This window comes from Oxyura jamaicensis, chromosome 4 (genome assembly GCF_011077185.1).
Source record: "Oxyura jamaicensis isolate SHBP4307 breed ruddy duck chromosome 4, BPBGC_Ojam_1.0, whole genome shotgun sequence".
NCBI lineage: Eukaryota > Metazoa > Chordata > Aves > Anseriformes > Anatidae > Oxyura > Oxyura jamaicensis.
This window is the reverse complement of record NC_048896.1, coordinates 28,030,363-28,053,643: the sequence shown is the minus strand read 5'-3', so window position 1 is coordinate 28,053,643 and position 23,281 is coordinate 28,030,363. Positions and strand designations below refer to the sequence as shown.

At 40.0% G+C, this 23,281-nt stretch overlaps 1 protein-coding gene across 8 annotated transcripts in view; it reads right to left on the bottom strand.

Moving 5' to 3' along the window:
- BMPR1B (bone morphogenetic protein receptor type 1B) overlaps nt 1-23,281 on the bottom strand; it is a 258,427-nt gene that overhangs the window by 114,721 nt on the left and 120,425 nt on the right. Inside the window, exon 1 of one of the 8 annotated variants that reach the window (XM_035325742.1) lies at nt 9,977-10,181. The exons of the other annotated variants lie outside the window; for them this stretch is intronic. The gene's annotated coding sequence lies outside the window, so the exon portion shown is untranslated. Of the gene's footprint in view, nt 1-9,976; nt 10,182-23,281 lie in introns of those variants that run through there. 8 annotated transcript variants of the gene reach the window in all.

Genomic DNA, 23,281 nt, shown 5'->3' with positions numbered 1-23,281 from the left:
TTTACTATGGAGTAGCATCTCACCTTGACAAAGAGAAATATAAACCAGAGAGAACACATTATCAGATAGCACATATTTGAGCATACTTACATATTTTCAATAAATGTGAACTTTCATTAGCACTGAAGTATTTATATTCATGCACTGTATCTATGTTCCACCTTGCAAGAGAGCATAAAACTGAGATCTAATCTTTAGAGACAGATTTCCAAATATATTTGGTCACACAAATTGCACGTGCAACATTCACCAGCTGGCCATACAGTATAGTAACACTTTGTAGATAAACACCAAAGACAGCATAGATTTAGCTAATCTTAGTATCTTCCCTTTCTTCCAATTAATTAACTATATCTTGCACATCCAACAACATTAAGAATCTTAGGGAACATTCTCAAAAATATGTTCACCTTGTGATATGCTCTCCATACTAATTTGTGTTCTTTATTCATTCATCATTTAAAAAGAAAGTTTTTAGTTTTTATATAACATTCATCTTCCTAATTTCCTTGAAGTATAGATGTGAAAAAGTCTATTGAACAGTCAGAATGGAAATTATATGACTGGCATCATTATGGATCATTAAATTACTACTCATTGAAAGCAACCATGGAGGGACTTTTTCACAGGACCCTTGATTTGCTGTCTTGCTGGGGTCCCACGAACAATTTTGCTAATGACTTCAATGGACGCCTTGTCAAAAACACAACCATCTGTCATTTAAAGCATGCCCTGCATCTCACAGATATCTCACAAAATATAAAAGGGATAGTGACCTTTATTTCATATTTCAAGAGCTAGGGTGATATCCCAAGTCTCAAGTGTCCACCTATTTTGATGCATTACTGAGATGTGATCTAGACATCTGGCCTAAGGACTGAGAGCCCATCCCTCTTCCTGGGCACATTTTACAAAGCACTGAGTGACTCCTGACAGCTGAATCACCATGGAAGCTATCACGGCAGGTAGAATAATTGCACTGCAGTTCTTTCATATATATCTATGCATATATATGAAAGAACTGCAGTTATTATATTACATATATATTCCTATCATTTATATGCCTAGAGCTGAATGTTAATTACATACTCAGGTCACTTATTCTGAGGTTAAATACCACTGACTCCTTTTGTGCCCAGAATAAGTTACTTAACACACTCTCAGCTTTCATCCTAAAAACACGCATGTTACCATTTTACTGCAGGGAAAAAGCATTAGCAAAGACTTTCAAAATTCTTCTCAAAATGCAAATTGCTATTTAAGTGGTATGTATCAGTTTTATCCTAAAGAGGTCTGAGAGTGGAAGAAGTAAAGATGCTAACTGGCATGAATATTGAAAAACCTACATGAGAGTAAATTGACCTGAGAGGGCAAGTCCAGGATGAAACGTGGTTTAGCAGAAGTGACTTGCTGAAATTCAGTATTTATCTTACGATGAATCCAAAGTACATTTTCTCAGTTTATAAAGGTTTAAAATAAACAAACCATAAAAGTTGGTCTTCTAACAGCCCACTTTACAAACCACATCTCAAGTCACACTGCTCAAAAATTAGAAAATTAGTAAATTAGAAAGCAATTAACAATTTTGTTGATGATCACCAACCAAGAATAGATTCCAGCTCATTTTCTCATACCATTATAGAGTCAGTTAGAGTAAAAAGACATTAGCATTTATTTTTGAAGTAAAGAAAGCAGATAGACCTTGGAATAGAGACAGATTTTAGATCTCTGGAGAAGGATGATAGTATTTGTACAGTCCTTTTCTGACCATATATGCACTTTACAAACAATTCCTCTATCCCACAACATCTTAGCTGGAATAGCTCAACAGTGGGAAGATGCCTGTATTTCAAAGAGCATCTCTTTTCAGTCCCATTCAGTGGGTATGCTATTTCTTTTCCTTTGTTGAAAATGGCTGCAGAGAAACTATTTGACTACTGACAGATGCACGTCTGTGCTCAGTGGCGTAAGAAATCGAGTTAGTAGCTGCTATATGAATTAGTCTCTGCTATTATAGAATAAGTACATTTGTTCTGTCTCTGTATAGAATGAAGCAAAAATCTTGCACCATGTGTATTTCCTCTTCTTTTTGTTAAGCAAAGCTGGACAGTTGGAAAAGTAGCAAGAGCCGGCCGGCCGGCCCTGCTACTGCATGGGAGAAGGAGTGGGATGGGAGTCGGCAGCAGTGTGGCTGGAGGGGCCCCGAGGACACAGAGGAAAAATGCTCTGAACGAGGGGGAGATGGGCGCTGGGTCTTAACCCAAGTTAGAGCCCAGTTGAGACAAGGCAGCCCCAAGCAAATACAAGGGAAAACCTTTCAAGTTATTTCTGTTATCACACTAAGAGAACCTGAGTTTAAGCCACACTCAATCCAGCAGGGGTCCTGCACCCAGTGTGTGCAGGAGACCATTGGCATGAAGAAGGCAAGAAGCTGAACAGCTAGCACCTACAACTACCACCTACCTAGGCCCACTCCTATTGGCACAAGACCAACGCAGGCCACATGTCTAAAGCAATTAGAACTGTAAGGCTACGCATGCATCAAACTGATGAGAAATGCTTGTTTCAGCAAGAGAAGAGAGGATTTAGTCCCAGTAAAAAGCCTCACAAGCAAAGGACAGGGTTTAGCGCTTCACCTTGCACACACACGTGCTCAGTAGCAGCAGCACCTCTTGCCCCAGGCTGCAAATGGCTGATGGCCAGGGGCACCTACCACAGGCCAGACCCAAAATCTGCTGGTTACTAGAGGGTGCAAACCCTCTTTGGTTCCCTCCAAGCCAACAGCTCGGCTACTTAGGCAAAGACGGTAGGACCCACCTCCATGACCACGCTGGCCACTCATAAATGCACTTGCCTCAGTTAAAAGCCCTTAGCACCAGGAGGAAGAGTATTCCCACACAGACAAAAATCAATTAGCAAAAGAAAGGGTTACAAACTCGTTAATTCACGCATCCCACATTAATGATTAGCTAACCGAACTGGCCACGCAGCTGGTAATTTGATTCATTGGAAAAGAAAAGGCACTCTACGAACCTTGAAAGGTTTTAGCAGAACTGTGTGTCCCAGGTCACCCTGCTTCCCCCTGCCTTTACCGTCTTATTGTCAAGCTCAATTTGCCAGCAAGGTCCTGACAATAAACACAAAGATACATTTCAAGGTTAGTAGACAAAACTCTTGCTAGATGTAAGGACAAGCCACTGTAGCAATAAAGTAGAGGAGATGCAGTGATGGAAATTTTTTTCAGTTTAGCAAATGGCATAGCCTTATTCAATTATCACCTTCATTTATTTTGCCGCTGTGATTAATATTTCATACGTACCTATGATTGCTAAAAGTACACAAAAACACTCCAAGGAAGTTGAAGGATATTATTTATGGCTTGGAGGGAGGAATGAATGGTCTGCTAAACAGTCTAGATACTGATATGTAATTTTCCAACTCAAAGCACTAGGACAATGTGCTTGTTAATTAAAAATCACACTTTACACTTATGCTTTCTGAGGTGGGATGAAATACAGTAAATAACTACGATTCACTGGCTTATTTTAATTTTTCCAGAAACCATGGTCCCACTTCAGTGCTCTGGCACATAGCCCAACGCCTAAGGGTATGCTGACCTCAAGAGAAAGATTTCAGACACGGCATGTGGGCCAAGTCACAAGGCTGCAAAGGACTGAGAAAAATCAGAATATTTTGTCCCTTGCTAAGAGAAATGTATCCTTAAGTGTCAGTTTGACAGAGGAGGCAACAGGTTGGAGGCTCCTGGAACACAGAGTGGTTGCCTGGTTCCCCTCCTCTGCACAGTTCATGTTTGAAGCGTTGTGGTTTTTTTGAGGTTCGTCCATGGTCAAGTCTGCCCATACTAGCCAATACCAAAGGTAGCGTCTAAACGAAGAAGTACATTATATAAAAGACAGCATCTGAAGTGCATTAAAACCCCCAACTCTTTCCTCAAACCCTTCTTTTCTGTATGGTCAAGCAGGTTTTGTACATTTGAACTCCTAAAGAATGAGAACTTCCATCTAGATCAAGATGTATCTTCGGCTACTGGAACTCAGTAGTTCAACTGTAAACCATAAAGAAGTATTAAAAATTGACTTTTTTTTTTTTTTAACCCAAATATCAAACACTTTAAATAAATTAGGAACAGCGTTAGACCAATAATTCACATTTTTTTAAATGACATGAAAGCTTGAGTCTTCTTCATACCAGAAGTACCCACATTTCATCCTGTAGACTAAGAAAAACTCAAAAGGTTTGTTCACACTACAAATGTTATTTCTAAACCAGCATTAACAAATGACCGTGTGTAATTCTCTGCATTCTTAGCCTGCCTAAATGGGCACTGGTTACGTGAATAAGTCTTGCTCAAATACGACTAGACTTCCTGTGCGTGGGGGAAAAAAAAAAAGATAAAGGTCAGTGATCAAGGGCCTGAGTGCCCACAAATAGAGTCTTCTGTAAACACACATGGTGTTGAACGTGCACCTGCTCGCAAGCTGAGCAGTGTTTCACGTGGACATTAAGTACCCTCCTGGTATCCATACATAACGTTGTTGATGTAACTATTTTAACTGCAGTTTCCTGAGCAAAAGGGGAAATTCAATGATAAGAGGATTGGTAGCAATGAGCAAAAACAAATCAAACTGCAAAACATGATCCTTGCTACCCATTCAGTGAGTAAATTCCGACGTCAATTCTGTTTTTAAATATCCATAGCATCATGCCAATAGCATCACTCTACGGGACACCTGCAGACAGGGTTCAAAAGTTCTGAGATGTGCCTGCCCTTCAGGCCAGCAAGAGAACATACCCAGCTGTAAATTCAAAGCTGGAAGGAACAGAAAAGGTGGAATCACTTCTGGAAGGCAAAGGAGAGCCCACTTGAATATTGGAAGAGCACTGACTCACAAAACATAAACAGTTTTCTTTGGTCCCATGAGCCCATTTTTGCTTTTAGATTTGCTCTCAAGTTCATTACGCAGCCTGAAGCTGTGCAATAGCACAGCTCCCAAAGCAATCAGCATCGAGCTGTGCAATTGCAAAGACACGGGTGACTCTTTTCTGACACTAAGAAGTATCACGATTGAGACAACACTGGCATAAAGAGTAAATTCTATGCCCCCTCTTTCATGTCTACATGAGAACCTATAAGAAAAAAAAAAATAGAATTAAGAGTTGCAGAGGAAACCAACCTGAAGATGGAAACAAATACTGCAATGTTTACTACAAAGAAACAGTTTGCCCCAAGAGGAAATCTGAATAGGAAAAAACTTAGTAGAGATTACCAGGAATACTTATTAAAAAAAAAAAAAAAAAATCATTTTAAATCTCCTCATGAAACCAAGGTCTCTCAAAAAACATTTCCTCAAAAAATCACAGAAGGAAAGATAATGTTATTCCAAATACCTAATAGCCTGCTCTGAATTAAGGAATTTGCACACTGGAAATAGGATTTTCACAACAGATAAGACAGGGAAAGACTCAATAGTCAAGATATTAAGAGCCACAACACGTGAGTCCTGAGGCTGAGTCCCCAACCCAGCAAGCATCTCAGCACATGTACAAAGAGAAGCAGGTTTGAGTAGAGAGGCTTGAGAAGATCACTATTTAATAAGTTAGTATGGGAAGTGCTCAGCTATAGTATGGGAAGCGAGGGCCCACATCCCTGATCTGAACCAGGCAAATTCACAAGATAAAATTTTAGTCATTCACTGTCAACAACCGTGCTCTATCAGGTATTTTCTACTAGGCATACTGATCTTTGTTGTTCTGGTCCTGACTAGAAAACTCAGTCCCAGGTCCAAGACATCTTTCCTGATTAAAACTTCTTCAAAACTGATGTTTCATAAGCAATCCTCCCTCTCTGGCATGTCACCATTTTCCATTAGAAATGATGCTCAGCTCTCCGCTTCCCCCACCATAAATCAGTGAACCCACCAGGAATTGCATACGTTACTTGTGCACCGTACCTTGCATACAGAACCCAAAGGGCTATTTTCATCCAAGGCATACGCCTATTTCTATGACGTTATCTTTGCACGTATCCGTGCATACACATTTTTACATTAACTAGCGCCATTCCTCCCTTCCTTTCTTTCCAGGTACTTCTTTGGCTAAGCCATAATCTCATTGACAGTAGGGCTTGGATCTTTTCCTCTTTGTTTTGCACAGTGTATTGGAAGTGGACAACATACTGCTATTGTGAACAAAACGCCAGTCCCTTTATATAGTCTAAAAAATTGTTTCACTGGGCTGAAACACCACAAAACAAAAATAATAGTGGGCAATTACCCCGAAATTCTATATTTAGCAACCGGTGGCTATAAGGTAAATAACAGAAAGTTAACTTATGACGTGGAGGGGGAAAAAGGCATTTTAGGTGACACAATCTAGTTGATATGGTTAGCAAGCACAGCCTGGAACAAAGAGCAAAGCTCTTGCAAAAGTTACTGTGAGGAAAAGATTGCTTTTTGCTTCTATAGCCATTTTTACCCATGAATGTCGAGCATGGATGAAGCTGTTGTATCAACCTGATTAACTATTTCTGACTGTAAGTCCTCAAAATGGACCACAAAATCAAGCTAAATAGCAAGTAAACGCAACGTGAAAGCAAACACATGGGTTTATACCACCCTTGGAAATACAGCTGCTAAAGCCAGGATGTTTTTCAGACTCTGTAATGACCTCACAAAGGGGCAGGGTCACCTTTGGCATTCAAGCAACAATGAAGATTACCTGCATCCAACCCCAAACATGACACGGCCATGAAGGGAGACAGCCATACCCACCATCACCCGCTCACACTCTTACTGCAAATCTTCTGTTGTTCTGTGGTTCTGACTCCTGTCCCATTTTAGTTGTGATTTAATTGATAAGACACAACTGCGTGGGAGATTTTGGAGCCTGAAGTGGATGCTCTGAGGGGTGACATTTAATTCATTGTACGGGGTTCCAGCTCACTCTCCTGTGTTTTCAGAGGCCAAGGAGACTAGCAAATGTAGATTTTCAAGTGGAATAACTGCACAACAGGTAATTGAACACTGGTGGTCTGTTTTAAAGGAACCAATTAACAGGAAGGGCTTTGATTCTGGGGTATTTCTACACCTGTATTCCTGCTCCATGTGAAGCCCCCCTAGTTGTTAGTTTTGTGAAACCTCTGGGAGCAAATTTCAACCCCTCTCAGCCTTGGACCCCCGGCAGGTAACCACAGGACAGCCCTCCCACTTATATTAACAATAGTCAAACAGTCCCAGCATTAACTCCTGCAATACCCAATGCTGTCACAATTCCTACAGACACAAGTGCTAAAGAGGCAGTGTGTGACTTTTCTCACCCCAGCCCCAGCAGGTAATTGGACTTTCCGTGGATAATCCCAGCTATCAGAGAGAAAATCTCTGCCTCTACAGTGACCCATTAGCACAGAGTTCACTGATCAGTAGATTAACATGCCATTAAAGCATCCTTCTGTGGGCCTTAGGAAGGGTCAAGAAAACTCCATCACAAAGAACAAAAATACCTACAGAGCTCACGCACGGTTATATCAAGATCTTCAGGAGCAGGTCAAACTCTGCTCAGAGGCTATTTGCTTCCCTGGGGCAGGACGACTGCAACATCTGCAATCCTGACATCATTCTCCATGGAGTCCTTTGAATGTCACTTGAATATGCAAAATAGAAAGTGTTTTACTGAGTTATATGGGAAAGCAAACAACCCACCTCACTGTAAGTTTGGGTGGCTAATGTTACACACCAGCCACTCCACAAAAATGAACACACTTGCAGTTTATGGTCACTGGTTATAAATGTGGCTTACCAACAGTTAAGCTACATTAACACAGGGCAATGATATACACAGAGGCATAGTCTTCTACTCTGAAGGGCAGTTTATGCTCTGTAAGGACGATGCAAATCCTCCAACAGTAAATAATTTGTGTGCCTATAGAAGTAATAGCCATGGCAATAGAAAAAAATACAATAATAACAACTGTCAGGGCTGCAGTCAGGTAAGTATGTACAGTCACAACAATGAAGCTCTGAAACGTGGACTCGTATTATTCCACTGCGTCCAAAAACACCATGCTAAGATCCTTTTCAACAGCTATGCTTTCTCTCACTTCTTAGCAGTTGCCTTTGTCAAGATACTAAACACGCACACACACACACCCGTATCACCTTCCAGCACAGATAAATTGGGTAAGGAAGAGGGAAAAACCAGGAAGTTTCAGTTTGCATTTATCATTTATTTATAAACCTCAAAGAAATGCAACAGTCCTGTCTTCTATACCTCTGTAAAATCCACTGCTTAAGGGACAGCTGATATTTTATTTTATTTTTAAGCAACGCTCACATACTGGAATAGCTCCATAATTCCATAATGAGAGAATTTCCCAGCAGATTAATTTTATTAGCGTTAATTGTCCATATAGCACACATTTCTGTCTTGCCTGTTGCGTTTCCCAGAGCAGCTTCTTAACATTTCTAGCGTCTGTGATAACAAGTGCTCTAATCAAAACACGGACTATGTGATACACATAGGAAATAATGATCATTAAACATATACACGCTTTTCTACAGGTTCTCATATAAACTGCTTTTCTGCTCTGGAAACCACCGCTGTTCTTACACTGCTTGGTAAGTCTTAAAGCAGCAGACAGCAGCTTACATTACGTGCCCTGTGTGTGCAAAATGTTGGTGTTAACAAGCGAAGTTAAGGATCTAACGTGAGCCCTATCTTGCACTTCCTCGTATTTGTTAGTCTGAACCTCAAGCTTGAAGTTATTCTAACACACTTTTGTTTTCAACACATATTCAGTATGTGTCTAACACCCTCTGGAGTTGCAAGCCACCCTCCCACTCACCCCCAAAAACTTCAACTAGTGCCAAAGTCTATATTTTCTTAACTTAAAGAAGTAATTCCAGGGCTGTCAACTGATAAATTTCATTCAGGGAAATGCTGTGTTCTTTAAGCAACACATTAATCTTCTCTGAGCTAACCATAGTAAACATAAATGTTGAATTGTACAGATTTCATCTGTTGCTGCCAGGAGAGAGTTTTAGAAGAATTATCCCCTTTTTAGGTAACCTGGCTTTTAAAATTACACCCTAGAATATGCAAACAAAGAAGACTAATGAACTCAGCAGCCTGCGTGCGTTCAGGAGGCTGTTGAAAAAGATACTGTGAGTAATGGAAAGAGGTTCATTTTTCAAAAGCTGTATGGAGCTGCCTGGGTGAAGACGAGTGAGGGAGAATCTTTCTTGCACCTTGGTTCTAGCAGTTTGCTGTAAACACTCAATTTCCCTCCTGTTATCAGGGAATATGCAGGGGTGTGTGTTCTATGTCACCTTTAACAACGCAGGAAAGAGGGGGGGGGAATTTTCCTCTCCCAACAACCCACTCGCCTCCCCGGCCTGTTGTCTTTGGTTTTGTTTTTAATAAAAGAACCGAGGTATGTAAGAACATCAACTGCTGTCCTGCTCCCCGTAGAAAAACAGTTGTTGCAATATTGACCCTGATGACCTAACACAGCAGCAGACAGAAGTTTGACCAGATTTTTTTCTCTTGTTTTCCGCTGCTAAAAACCGTACATCTAGGACAGCAGGACTGCCGTGCAAGTACAACCCTCTATCTACATCAAGAAGTGGATGGTCTAAAGCTTAATCCAGGCACTGCTGAGCACTAGTTTTTCAAATGACCCGCATTACGTTCACCTGTGCAGGGAAAGCAGACTGCGTGTCGTTCCTCTCTGATGCTAGCTGACCTTTTCAAGCACGTTGCTAAATGAAGAATCAACCTGATATTCCTCTGCAACCACAGACAAAATCACCGCACGCCGACCAGACATCCTTCCACAGCGGGCAGCGCTATGCTGTACGCAGAACATGAACTGAGCTCTCGCTTACTGGTGTGTGCCCTCGAAGAGCAGCAAGCTGGCTAGGACGCTGGAGGTAAAAATGACACTAAATCAATTACTTACCCTCAAACGTCTTGTTTTAAATCTGTTGCTTCCACCTGGTCATAGCGTGAAGCGGGACTGCTATGATTCGCCAAGAGCAGATTAAACTTGACAAGGGGGATTTATTTAACGTTGCTTAACTCACAAAAACCTGGAATAAAATTGCCTTCGGTTCAGCCAAGATTTCTCCTTCACTCCCTCTCCGCCTCTCTCTTTCCAGGACTGCTACGTAGTGGTCTATAAATATTGGCCCCAACACTTGCTCGGCACTCTCCCTGCCCGTGGCACAGGTCTGTGTTACTGTACACCGCGGCATGGCTGGGATGAAGTTCTCAGCTGCTCAGACAAAGCCATGGATTGGCTCCCGAGCCTGCAACACTGCCTGCCTGGAAATACCGTTCTGCTGCCAGCTTTACAGATGCTGCGGGCCTTTCCTGGAGGCCCAGCTCAGGCACAGAAGGGTAATTATGAGGCTCGTCCGAAGAGGAAAAAAAAAATACAGCTTTTCGCAAGCAGGTGGAAAAAAGGGGGGAGGGAGAAGAGGGAGGAAGCATTTCTGTTTCAGCTGAGCAGACTAGTCTTTCTCCCACCACACGGCATATCTAAATATCATTTATCTGTGGATTATAGACTTTAAATCCCAGACAAAATGCACGTCAAAAAAGCTCTCCAAAATAGAAAAAGTGCATTTTTGTCATCGAACTCAAAGCACAAACAATAAGATTACATACGTACTTGCCGTGTGATGAAAAAATTGTTAGTATTCAGATATTTGGTGTCCAAATTCATATTTTGTAATTATGCACAGCATTATAATTAGGATGAGACATCACTGAGGGTAGGAAGTCACAGCCCTTACCCACAATAAATTTGAACTTTGAAGTTAAAAGTCCTTCCAACAAACAGAATCACCCCCTCCTGCCCATCTCCATGAACCCCTTACTAACTAATTTGCTCATCTCGAGCTTTTCAATGACAGTTTCTGTGCAGAGTTCTCATGCTCAGTGCACGTAACCATACATGACAGTGCTGTAATATCATTCCAGCAAACTTTTAAGCTGACACTAACGACTCCCTGAACAACCAGAACCCAGAATAGTTTAATAAAACTCAACAGGTAATTAGGTATTTAACATTTACGCATAATAAAAGGTCAAAACATTTTCTTGGACATCTACATCAGTAAAATAATTATATTAAATTTGGGGGAATGATGCTAGAGAAGCCTATGGTTTTAACCAAGCATGCCCATACCTCTACTTCTAGAAAAAAATCAAGCATCACTAGGCACTACCATTCCACAGAAAAGCAAAAGGACTCGTAAACAACAGCACGAGGGGAACAACACAGTTACTTAGGTTAGTGATTGCTTCCTTTTTTTTTAAACAATACATTTAATTTGCACTGTGTATCCGTCACAGTTTCAATACAGTTGGTGAAGCATACCAAAACAGCACCACTGATATCAAACATTGTGAGGGCAGTGAGATGGCCAAAAAATGAGAGAATAACATACTGAAAAAATCTGACATCGGTCAAGAGGATGAGTGTCGGAAGGGAGCAAGACAGGTACAGCACTGTTAGCCAAACCTTCAAAAAAAAAATCATCTTTTTTTTTTTTTTCTTTATAAAATGGCTATAGAACCTCTTAAAATCGGTAGACAACATAAAATTCCTTTTGAGATCTTGCCTGTTGGACAAAGTAAGGAGTTGGTTTTTGACTCCAAGCAACATTCATTCAACTCACCAAGACAAGATATTTTCCCAAATACAAGGTCCATTCTCCACCATTATTAGAACTACCAAGCTTATCTTGACGAGAACCACGTTCATCCAATCTCACTCTTCTTTTGCATTAAGATAGCTTATTATCCCTATTCTTTCAACAGAAAGCTTAGCCCTATAACCCACAATGATTAAAACCAAATTATTGTCATTCATCACTGGGAGAATGTCACAACTACCAACATTTACTTCATTATTCAAGGAAAAAAAATGTTCACTGTCCCAGTGTTGGAAATTATAATTTACATAAATCTCACAGCTACTATGTGTATGAAGTAGAAGCCTTGGACACTGATTTGGGTCATCCTAACGTTCCCTACAGTTTCTGGAAGCCTCCAACAAAATCTTCAGTAACAGGAGAATTTTGGAGGAAATGCCAACTACATATTTCTAGGTCCTTTCCTACTCCAACCGATAGGATAAGTGGGACAAATAACCATCTGCAAAGTTCAACACGTGCAATATTTAACATGAAGTTTGTAAAAGGGAATGATACCTCAGGAAAATTGTCAATGTGTTACTACTTTTTTGTTTGCATTTGGCATGCGAGAAAAAGGGGTGACCCAGCAAGTCAGCAACTTAATAAGATGGTTGTTACTGCATTGCTTAAGCTCAAGGTCTTAAAATGCAAGCTGGTTAGCCCTAGATCTAGATTATACTACAAATATTAATCAAAGATAACAGGTTTCCTTAAAATATTTTAAAATTGATGATACTGTTGGAATATCATAGTTATAACCCCCAGAGGACACTCAGAACACTCAGAACAGTACAGTTCCCAAATCACCTTCTAGCTAGAGAAATGCCAAAGTTTCATAATCAAGTAGTCTGAGTGAAAAACAACTGTTGAGTGAAGTATCTTGAAAAAAAAAAAAAAAAAAGAAAACCAGTAATGTGAAAGATTCAAGTTATTTGGAAGGGAAAAAAGGAATGCATCCATCAGCAAGAAAAGTATTACAAGGGAAAAATTATTTCCAGTAATGCTATAAAACCGGAAGATCGTAGCAGACACCGAGACCCGAATCGTACCCAGAAGCATGGATTTTTACAACTATAAACCAGTTTAAATAACGAAAAATATCCCAAGTATTTGGTGTATTTTTAAAAGCATCTTATTCTGTTTTTTATTACAACAGTTACGATTCAGGAAATCATGCCAAAAGTTTTAAAAACCACAAAATAGTTTTAAAGTTTTGCAAGGTGTTGGTTTTTTTTTTTCCTAAACTATTGAAATCTACCTTAGCATATCCTGCTTCTACAAACATTCAAACATCCTTATAAAATATTTTATTACCATGTGAGAATCTCCATCTGTGTCTTCACAAGACATTGTGTTTTTATTCCCTGTAATGAATGAATTTTATTCTTGCTTAAATGAAGTGTTCTTGCCTGGCTGTTTCCGTCAAACAGGGAAAAAGTTACCACTAAAAGCACAGATAATGTCTTGATCTTGTATGTTCAGAAAGCTCTGCTCCTCTGAGGAGAGTTTTAATCTGGAAGTCTAAGTTCTACCAAGAACATGAATTACAGACAAACTTGTTCCCGCCTCCAGTTAGAACACCTCTACCCACAACTGTCACACAGGATCACAAACCTCCTCCATCAGTCACAAACAGCTAAAAAAATGTCTTTTCAGACATTATACAAAATGAACTGCATGTTTATGGTTTTCTGCTTGCATAACAGTCATGGGTTTTGTGCTAAGACAGACTCGTATCGTCATCTGGTGCTTCTATTCCTACTTTGGGAAACTCTGGTTGCTTTGGGAGAGATACGGTCATTGTATGAAGGTGGTCACTACAATGAGAAATGTATAATGAGCAATTCTGATATTTTATTCCATATTTAGAGATCCTGAACTTCAGCAGCTTTAGATAACTTTACTTTGATTACAGATATCAGATCTGAAACTTAGTAAATTCACAATAATTCTTAATTATCTTAAAAGCACGATTGCACGGCCCATCTGTTTTTCCTTAAATCTACAGTTTTAAATTAAGTGCAAACATCAGTTGATCGGGCTAAAATAAATAAAAGTATTTAATTTCATACTGCCCTGTGTCTCTATGTCAGAAAAGTCACAGAAAAGAATCAAAACTAATGTCAACGTTCTTAAAGACAGAATTGACTATATGAAAGAAAACAAAGCACCAGCTGGCTCCTGCAGTCATCAAACATAGCAGAACTAAAAGGAGGCATTACTTCATTTGACTTTATAGAGTACATTTAGAAAGTTTTAGGTGTTTTCAGAATTCAGTCTCTCCAGGAAGAAAGTGTAATCTACAAATGTAGTACAGTACCACTGTCCTTCCGTTTTTTCAGGGATTAATACTTATCTGAAGGCTTCTGCCACATGATAATTCCTCGGTACTGTAGGCAAATTAGTCAGTAAAAAAGTAGACATTTGAATTATTTTCAGTATATTTCTATTCCCTGATTCTGAAACTTTAAAAACACTTCTTTTCCTCCAAAACTTTGATTTTCTCCCCAAATTAGAAATTTCAGAAGTTTCAGCCATCACAGCACTACTTCATCTTTATAGGCAGCAGCTGAAATTCATAGTTTAAAAAAAAGGGGGGGTTAACTGAAGATGTATTAACTGGAATTTGCTATTGTGTCTTGCACTGTAAAAGATGCCTTATATCCCCTTTTAACTAGAAAGGCAGAACGCAAATCCATAATAAATCCTCAATAATTCTGCTATTTTCCCTGATTAATAAATGATTTAGAAACACTGAATTAGATCTCTGAGCAGATGACTGAATCAGTAAGACCAAATGCTATGGCATTCTGTATTGTTACCTGTCAACCCGCCAAGAAAAATAAGAAAATTAACACCCCTGAGGGTGTTTATAATGTAGCAAAAACTAAGACAAACCTATACTAACCACACAAGGATAGTAACATCTGTCATCTGGACTAGTGCATTTTCAAATGCAATGTTCAAAATTGTGGTCATTCCAAGTCTGAGTTCTCAGTCTTCATCATAGCCCGTGTGCATACTACGCAGTAGGAAAGCCTATCAGCTGTGCAGACACTACTGAGCGTGGCTTCAGTTTGCTTTTATAAAATCTGGAGAATTTAAGGACATGGCTGGAAGCAATCAGTTCTTCCACATGTTTTGTGACTCAGTGCAAGGAGTCATTCAATGCTATTCATGGCATACCATCTACAGAATTACGTTAATTATTCACAAGTCTGGCACTCTAAGTTTGGCTCTAAAAGTTAAGTTGAAATAACGTTTCTTCCATCAGGAGGTTTCTAGCCACTTATACATGTACAGAAAATAAGGTATCTCAAGAAAGCCATTGTGAGGGTGCTTGACAGCTAGGGACCTAATTCTGTAGCGCTTCCTCAATGAGCACACAATTTGTTTCAGTGCTGTTGCACTTTATGCGAGATCCACCAAATAAAAGACCCAGCCTATGACTGTAGGTCCACTTAATATCTGCAGAGGCAACCCACTCTGAGGTAACCTGCTGTCTTGTCTCTTAAGTGACTAAGAGCCTAGCCCAGAATAGCCAGCCTTGAATTCTTAAAAGCCTACCCAATCCTCAATCCATCTTGTAGGGAAGGTTCTGATGGTCTTTGGATCTCTTCTCCTCCTTGCCTTGTGTTCTTTCATATACTCTTATCCTCGACTTATTAACTTACTGAGTTCAGCTCAGGTTCAGCTTATCCTGACCATGTTTTCTGACTCCAAACTTGTTCCACCTTGACTTGAAGCTAGCCCCAAATGCCTCTGGGTTTCCTGAGAAGTGAAGGTTCCCCCAAATGCTTTCAACAATTGCCTCTCCTATGACAGTATATCAACGCTTGTAACCAAAAACATACTGAAGGAACATAATTTCAGAAAGAAAATTAAGCAAGCACTAACTCCAAGCTATTCTTACTTACTGCTGTCTGCCCTGTCAGTATCCCTTCCCAGAAAGTTTTCCTTTAAATCATATTTCAAGCAATACAGCGTGACACCCATTATAGCTGGTAACAAAGTCTTCCTCCCCACTTGTTAGAAAGGGACAATTCATAGGCATTTAAGGCCAAAGAAATGCCATTTATACAAACTGACATACTGACTGGCCAATACATGTTATATGTTGTTACCAATACCAAGAAAATACATAACACAGTGCATGGTCACGCATATGCCATTGCCACTTCTCTTTCATATGACGCATTCTCATGCAGATGAGCTTCAAGAATCTAGCACAAATTTTAGCAAGAACATAAATAATACATGGCATAGAAATAATGAAAGTGAATTATGTTACAAATTTTAAAGGGCAAGGTCTTACTCTCAGTAAACCAGAAGGAACCAGTTAGCCTCTGATACCATTTCTTTACTTCAAAGACCACTAAAATTTGTGGGAGTTACAGCAGGGTTTTTGTCCTGCAGTAACAGAACTGCCCAGAAATCGTGAAAACTCATTTCTGCTTCACGCATGCATTCCATTGTTAGGAAAATCACAATCAGTTTGAACTTGATGATCTCATACTGAAATGATATCTGTTCACCCCTTGCCTCCTTTCTTTGACGTCCAGACAGCTTGAGAATTCACATCTGTTTAATCAAAGCAGAAATGGACATGACTGTAATGAACCAACTGGTCAGTGAAGCATACCTTGGGAAGACACCATTAAACAGCATTGGAAAGGAAGCTGTAAAGAATAAATTCAAGCATCCCCTTCATGTTGTGTTCATTATAAAGATGATTAGCAGAGGATACATCACAAGAGCTAAGCTCCTTGCATCCAAAGAGATAATTTCAAAAAAGAAACAAATTTACTCTATCATATACATATTGAGGTAGTACCGAAAAGATTTACTTTTTCCAAAGTAGTGAATCACCAGCTGCTTCTATAATCTTCACTGAAAGTTTACGGGGACTGTCACCGACTTGGAGAAGAGAAATAACTGACCCCAAATATTTTTCTTGATTTAAATTAAAGATTTTTATTCTCGTACCTTATGCTAAGTTATAATGAATCTAACATTTCAGTCAAAACTTCAACAACGTTGTAATAAAAAAAAAAAAAAAAAAAAAAAAAGAAGTAAAACCACCTCCCGAAACAGAAACTAGAAACCCTAGATTTGCCAACTGCTATGGTCAAATCTGGATTACAATTCAACACTTCAGACCTGCACGTGAATGGACACTTGCATGCCATAGCAAAGGCCATGATGCTGTTTTCCTTCCGCAGCACCCCCACACAGTCTCTCTCTGGGCACATGCAATGAAGATTGCAAGGAGAGCAGCTTGTAGGGAATTAATAAACGGAATGCTTAAAAACTGACTTCAGACACCAGCTCCCAAGGACTACACATGTAATTCAACACAATTTCAACCACTTTTAAAAGCACATGCAACCCAGCAGCTTCCAACCGCATCACCCCCATTTGAGAAAATTCTGTCATTTGTCTGAATTCAATCACGCAACATCTGTCCTACCACTGCATAGTCATAGGCTACGAGTTCCTCCAGTTCAATGTGTTTTGGATGCCACGGAGCAACGAAGTAAAAGCTAACTGATTCTGCAAATGATTTTGGTTGCATTTATCAGACACATCACGGTTTCCTACCATTCTCCAGCAAGTTTAAAAGCCCGTCTGCATGAAACAATACCTGGGAAAATGATGAAAGATGGGGGAGGAAAGGCAGAAGGGTAGGGTGAGTTGTCACAGACCTCCGGTGGAAAAGCAAATGTGCAAAATAATGTAATTAGCAGAGATCATTTTCAACACATTAAATTTACAATACGTATTCCTCCACATGTGCTTTCCTTCAAGAATATATACTGACAGAAGATAGTGTCAGTAGAAGATGCTGCCATGGAAGGGCACTCTGAAGCAGGTCCCTGTTTTTGCACCTCCTCCCCTAACCCAGCAATAGAAACCAGATGCTTGCTCCTCTTTCAGGCACTATAAAAAATCTAACTACTTCAATATAAATATATACACACACAGCTGTAGAACCATCTCTATAGCCAACATAGGCAAGCTTATTTCTAGCAATTCAGCACAGCGTATGTGACACGGTTTGAATTCTACCTGCACACAAATTCTAATGAAAGGACAATCTTCCTTAAAAGATTTCCTTCCGTTGTTTCCTCCCATACTCAAAATTCTGAGCCTAGTCATAACTAAAATATTACCTGCCGTTTTCAACAAGCACCTCAGATGTTTGTTAAATACAGCACCAACCTCTAAGGAAAAGAGCTTACGAAATGTAGAGGAAATAAAAACGAGAAAAGATCCTGTAGTTTTTCTAACAAAATAATTAGGAAAAATCCACGGAGAGTAAATTGCACACAGTTGCACACACTGTTCTGTTTCTCAATCATGAAAACCTAAGTCAGTTTTGGTGAAATCTGAATTTCAGGTTCCTGTGACTGGTTATCTAGTCTTTTCTCCCTCGCAGCCTTAACAATTACTCCGTTTTTTGTTAATACACTTTGTCCTCCTAAGCCATCCATCCATCTCCTTTGCCTCAGGTCTGACAGAAATGATGTAGATTTTTAACATCAGCACCAATTAGAGTTTTACTTCGGTGCGATGTTTGCAGAGTGCACACAACTGAACCACAAAAAGGAAGATAACCTCAGTGTTGTCTGTGAATTTGTTTTGATCAAACATGCCTCACAGTGTTTAAAATGCCAGAAGAAAGATGTTTAAAATAAATATATTTTCCTTTTTCCTGCTTGAGTCTGCCTATTTGAAACTGAACAAGTGCCAAATAGTGCAATGAGATTTTATCATATTTCATTCATCGCTGCACTATGAACCATTCTAATAACCTTCACTCACCAGAGTGAATTCTATTTAGCTCTAAAGGATTTATTCATAGACAGCTCAAAGTACAACGAAATTTGGATTTTTCAAGTTCTCTCTAGACTGTAAATCCTTCACTCTTATAGTTGCTACCTTTTGCTCATGAGGTTAATGGGAAAAAAAATAAAATAAAAAGAGCAATTGCATCCTAATTTATGTTATTTTCTTAAATATGTCCATCCACAATACAGATTTGTCACATCTGAAGAGTTACAAGGTGCAAAAGGATGCTCGCTCTATGGCATGGGTGGGCTACACTGTCACAAGGGCTTTAGAGATTTAAGAACAGCTTTCCCCCAAGCACCATCTAAGGGTCCAAGCGCACAAAATGTTGGGTCTACTCGATCAACAATACACTCAAAACAGGGGTTTGCAGAACCTAATGCCATGTGCTTGGCTGATACAAACACGTGAGAGCATTGCACTCCCTTGTAGGCTAATGAACACACGTAAACTACGTGGTGATGCATGAACTCACCTTTCATGAGCACAGCCACAGGGAACTGTGCCTTTTAGCTGAAGTAGCTGGGAGGGCATCGGGTAGGAAGGGAACACTGAAAATACAGTGGGCCCTGCCAGAGGTCTGTTATTAACTGTTCTCTGCCATATTGCCGTTTACGGGCGTGCTCCCACTCCTTCAGCACACCGTTGCTTACCTTTGACTCTAAGGTTCTTTGTTTCCAAGTAATAAATACTTTGGGCTCCAGGGAGCAGACAGGAAGATCATACATGACTCTAAAAAACTTTACTGTTGATAGATTATTGTAACTGCCTATTCACTATTAGCTGAAATGGTATTAACTGCACACTTAATAAATAGGCTGTTTGTTCTTTTCAACTGAAGCAATACTGTAACAGGACTTCTGAAGAGAAGACCATTAAAAATATAAAGACATCACACAGCAAGTAATTTGGGGAATGTGGTTTCAGTTTTCTGTGCATCCCAGCACAATCAACAAATGCCGCATCAATTAGAATTGCTGCTGCTTGAATAAAAATCAGCTGCAGGCCTCATACACTGTAAGAGCAATCTTGATGTTTCCCAGAAATAAGGCATTAATGTAAATTATAACCATGTTAGCATGGTTTTATAACAACATAGAGTAATCGTTTTGCTCTTCTCTGGACAAAAACAGAAGCCTTGGCTCTACCAGGGAATAAATACTGCCCCAAGCCACACGCCAATGAACCCAGTGAAGAGCAAACTTAGCTGCAAACCACCAGCAAGTTGTCAGAGTGGAAGCCGTAAGACTGCTTCTTCCTCTCTTATTTTTAAAAGGAACTTCATTTCACTTAGAAGCAGAAGAAAATATTCCCATTTATGTCATAATTCAGTCTATTTAAATATTATCTGATACTCACCAAACCTTTTGTACTCAAAGCACTGCTTTTAAGACAGCACTTAATAAACTATGTGCAAAAATAACTCGCTTTATGTCAGCAAGAAGGAAAAAAATTAAATTGCTTAAAAGCCTGCACAATTAAGAAACAGAATAGAAGCATGCTGTAAGCATATTTTACAGCAGGAAGAGAATAATTGGGAAGGCAGAAAGAAAAAAGAATCAAAATACATTATTCTAAACAGTTACTTGAAAAAGGTGAAAGAAGAAAAAAGAAAAGAAAAGAGCACCAACCATGGACAGCAATTACTGTAGTTAATCTGCAAGATTTTTAATGAGGAAAAGCATTATGTAAGAGCTAATACTTAAGTCATCCACTCCCATGATAAAAGCCACCATATCCTGTCAGTAATCTCGTATTAAGATATAAAAACAACCTGATGTAGTTATACAGACGCTCAAAAGTTTCTATGTGGTACATTTGTGTTTCTAAGATGATTCTGAAGAAATCTTACAAGAGGGCTTCTACTGAAGAACAGTAAAAGAATACTTGTAAGAACTGATGATGGCCAAACAGGTAATATAACACACACTGAAGAACATCCATCTCTTCATGGCATTGTATGATAGTGCCATTATAGCACAAAGAAGCACAAAGTGATTGAACTTTGCAAATAATGTCTGAGTTCTGCAGTCCAATAAGCCTTTTTCCCCCAACTGTCTTATATATTTATGAACATATATGTATTTTAATATGAACTGCCAGCTCAAAAAGCAGCGTAGATTTCAGTTATATTTATACATGGATTTTTTATTTATTTATAATAACTTCACAAGCTTGCTTAGTCAAGTGTACCAATGTTTTGTTTTCAATTGAAATGTTCTCAGTGCAGTCTGAGAGAGTAAATAATTCTGCTTATATGCAAACACATTTCTCATAGGTATCTCACTTCGTTTCTGATGTTGGACTTGACCAAACAGCTGGATACCTGCACTCACAGCTAGATACCTGCTGCTGGATGGCTACAGTACTCGCAGCAGAAGGAAAAACACAAGTAACAATATGCAGTGAACTGGGCTTGCTTTAATGAGACTAAATATTTGGGTTACAGTCAAATTATTTCTAAAACATGCATTGCCACATATGTATGACGCAAGATGAGTTCACTGGAGGAGGAATATAAAATAAGGCTCCAATGCATGGGAAGGGCAAACTAACTCAAGTGTTTCTCAGAAAAATGGAATTGATTTATTTCTTGCAATCCTATATAAATTACTTTTTTAAGAGTTAGTTATTATAACTGCTATCACTCAAGCATGCATGGGCAGGAAGATTTGATGTTTTCAGATCCTCAGCTATACACCTCATGCATCTTCCTTTTCTTGACAAAATTAATGAAATCTAACCATCACCACAGTACATTCTCTAATGCAAAAGTCTCATGATTTAAGATTCATTGCTACTGGGTCAGATGTCATCTTTGGTTATACCAGGAGAAATCCCATACTGACTCTGCTGCCCACAACAGCTACAGAACCACACACAGTTTGCCCTAGTTTTTAACAGCAACTCATTCTATTACCTAGTGGTGAAACACATCAGCAGCACCAGAACTTCATAGAATCATAGAACATCCCGAGTTGGAAGGGACCCACAAGGATCATCAAGTCCAACTCCTGGCACCGCACAGGTCTACCCAGAAGTTCAGACCATGTGACTTAATGCACAGTCCAATCGCTTCTTAAATTCAGACAGGCTTGGTGCAGTGACTACTTCACTGGGGAGCCTGTTCCAGTGCACAACCACCTTCTCGGTGAAGAACCTCCTCCTGATGTCTAGTCTAAACTTCCCCTGCCTCAGCTCAACCCCGTTCCCATGGGTCCTATCACTGGTGTTTATGGAGAAAAGGTCTCCTGCCTCTCCACTCCCCCTCGTGAGGAAGTTGTAGACCGCGATGAGGTCCCCCCTCAGCCTCCTCTTCTCCACGCTGAACAGGCCCAGTGACCTCAGCTGCTCCTCATCTGTATTCCTCTCCAGGCCCTTCACCATCTTCGTCGCCCTCCTCTGGACACTCTCCAACAGCTGAATGTCCTTTTTGTGCCCAGAACCGCACACAGTGCTCGAGGTGAGGCCGCACCAGCGCGGAGCAGAGCAGGACGATCACTTCCCTCGACCGACTAGCAATGCCGTGCTTGATGCACCCCAGGGTACGGTTGGCCCTCCTGGCTGCCAGGGCACACTGCTGGCAAGTTTTCATGCTGGCAACTTCATGGCAAATTTTCATACTTCCACGCTCTCAAGCTCACTTTCTCTGACAAGCCAAAACAGGAAAGGCGGAAGAAACATAAGTATGCTGGTCTAACCTGAAAAATCTGACTGGGGTCTGAAGTGTGCACTCATGCCTGGGACTCCTCAGTGCAGTTTACAGGTAGGCATTGATCCACTTCCAGAGAGCATGGGGAAGTTGGAGATGAAGTATCATCACCATTTTGAAACAGGCCTCAGTTCTGCTTTTTGTTACAAAAATGCTCGCTGCTTCATGTTCTCAGACCCTCCCACCCAGAAGCATGACTGCCAACTAAAAGATTGTTACCATTTATATGAACCCAAAAGCGACTCAAAAAATTACACCATATAAACGTAACGCAAACATTTCAAAAGTGGCATTGGAAGCAATGAAAATAATTTCAGTACCATCTCAACTACTGTCTTAACTAATCCTTTTATCTTTGAGTGCATAAACAGCACACTAACTAATGAAAGACTGCTCTTTTTCAAACAACATTTCCATGCTTTTCATCACTGTGGATCAAGTCTGAAAATGGTCATCTATTTCCTTATTATGGAAAAGGAGAACTACGTATACCTTCAGAGTAGTCCAATATCTATTTATTGGTTATGGTCTAGTGAAAAACACGGTATCTTTTAGATAAAAGATGACTCCACAATTAATTTATTATTTCATATAATCCACTGTATAGTTGAGGTTAGAAAGCACCTTGTAAAGTTATATCCAACCGCCCTGCTCAGAGTTGAGTCACCTGGAGCAGGTTCCCCAGGACTGTGCCACCTCGGTTTTGGATGTTTCCAAGCATGCAGACTCCACCATCTCTCCAGGAAACCTGTGCCACTGCTCAGTCACCCACACAGTAATTTCCCCCCCTTTTTTGATTGAACAGATTTTCTTGTATTTCTCATTGTGCCCATTGCCTCTTGTCCTATCTCTAGGTACCACTGAGCAGAGCCTCTGTCCATCTTCTCTCCTTCCCCCTTCCAGGTATTAACATTCATCAGTAAGATCCCTTTGAGCCTTCTCCTCCCCAGGCTGAAGAGTCCCAGCTTCCTCAGCCTTACTCCCAGAAGAGAAGCTC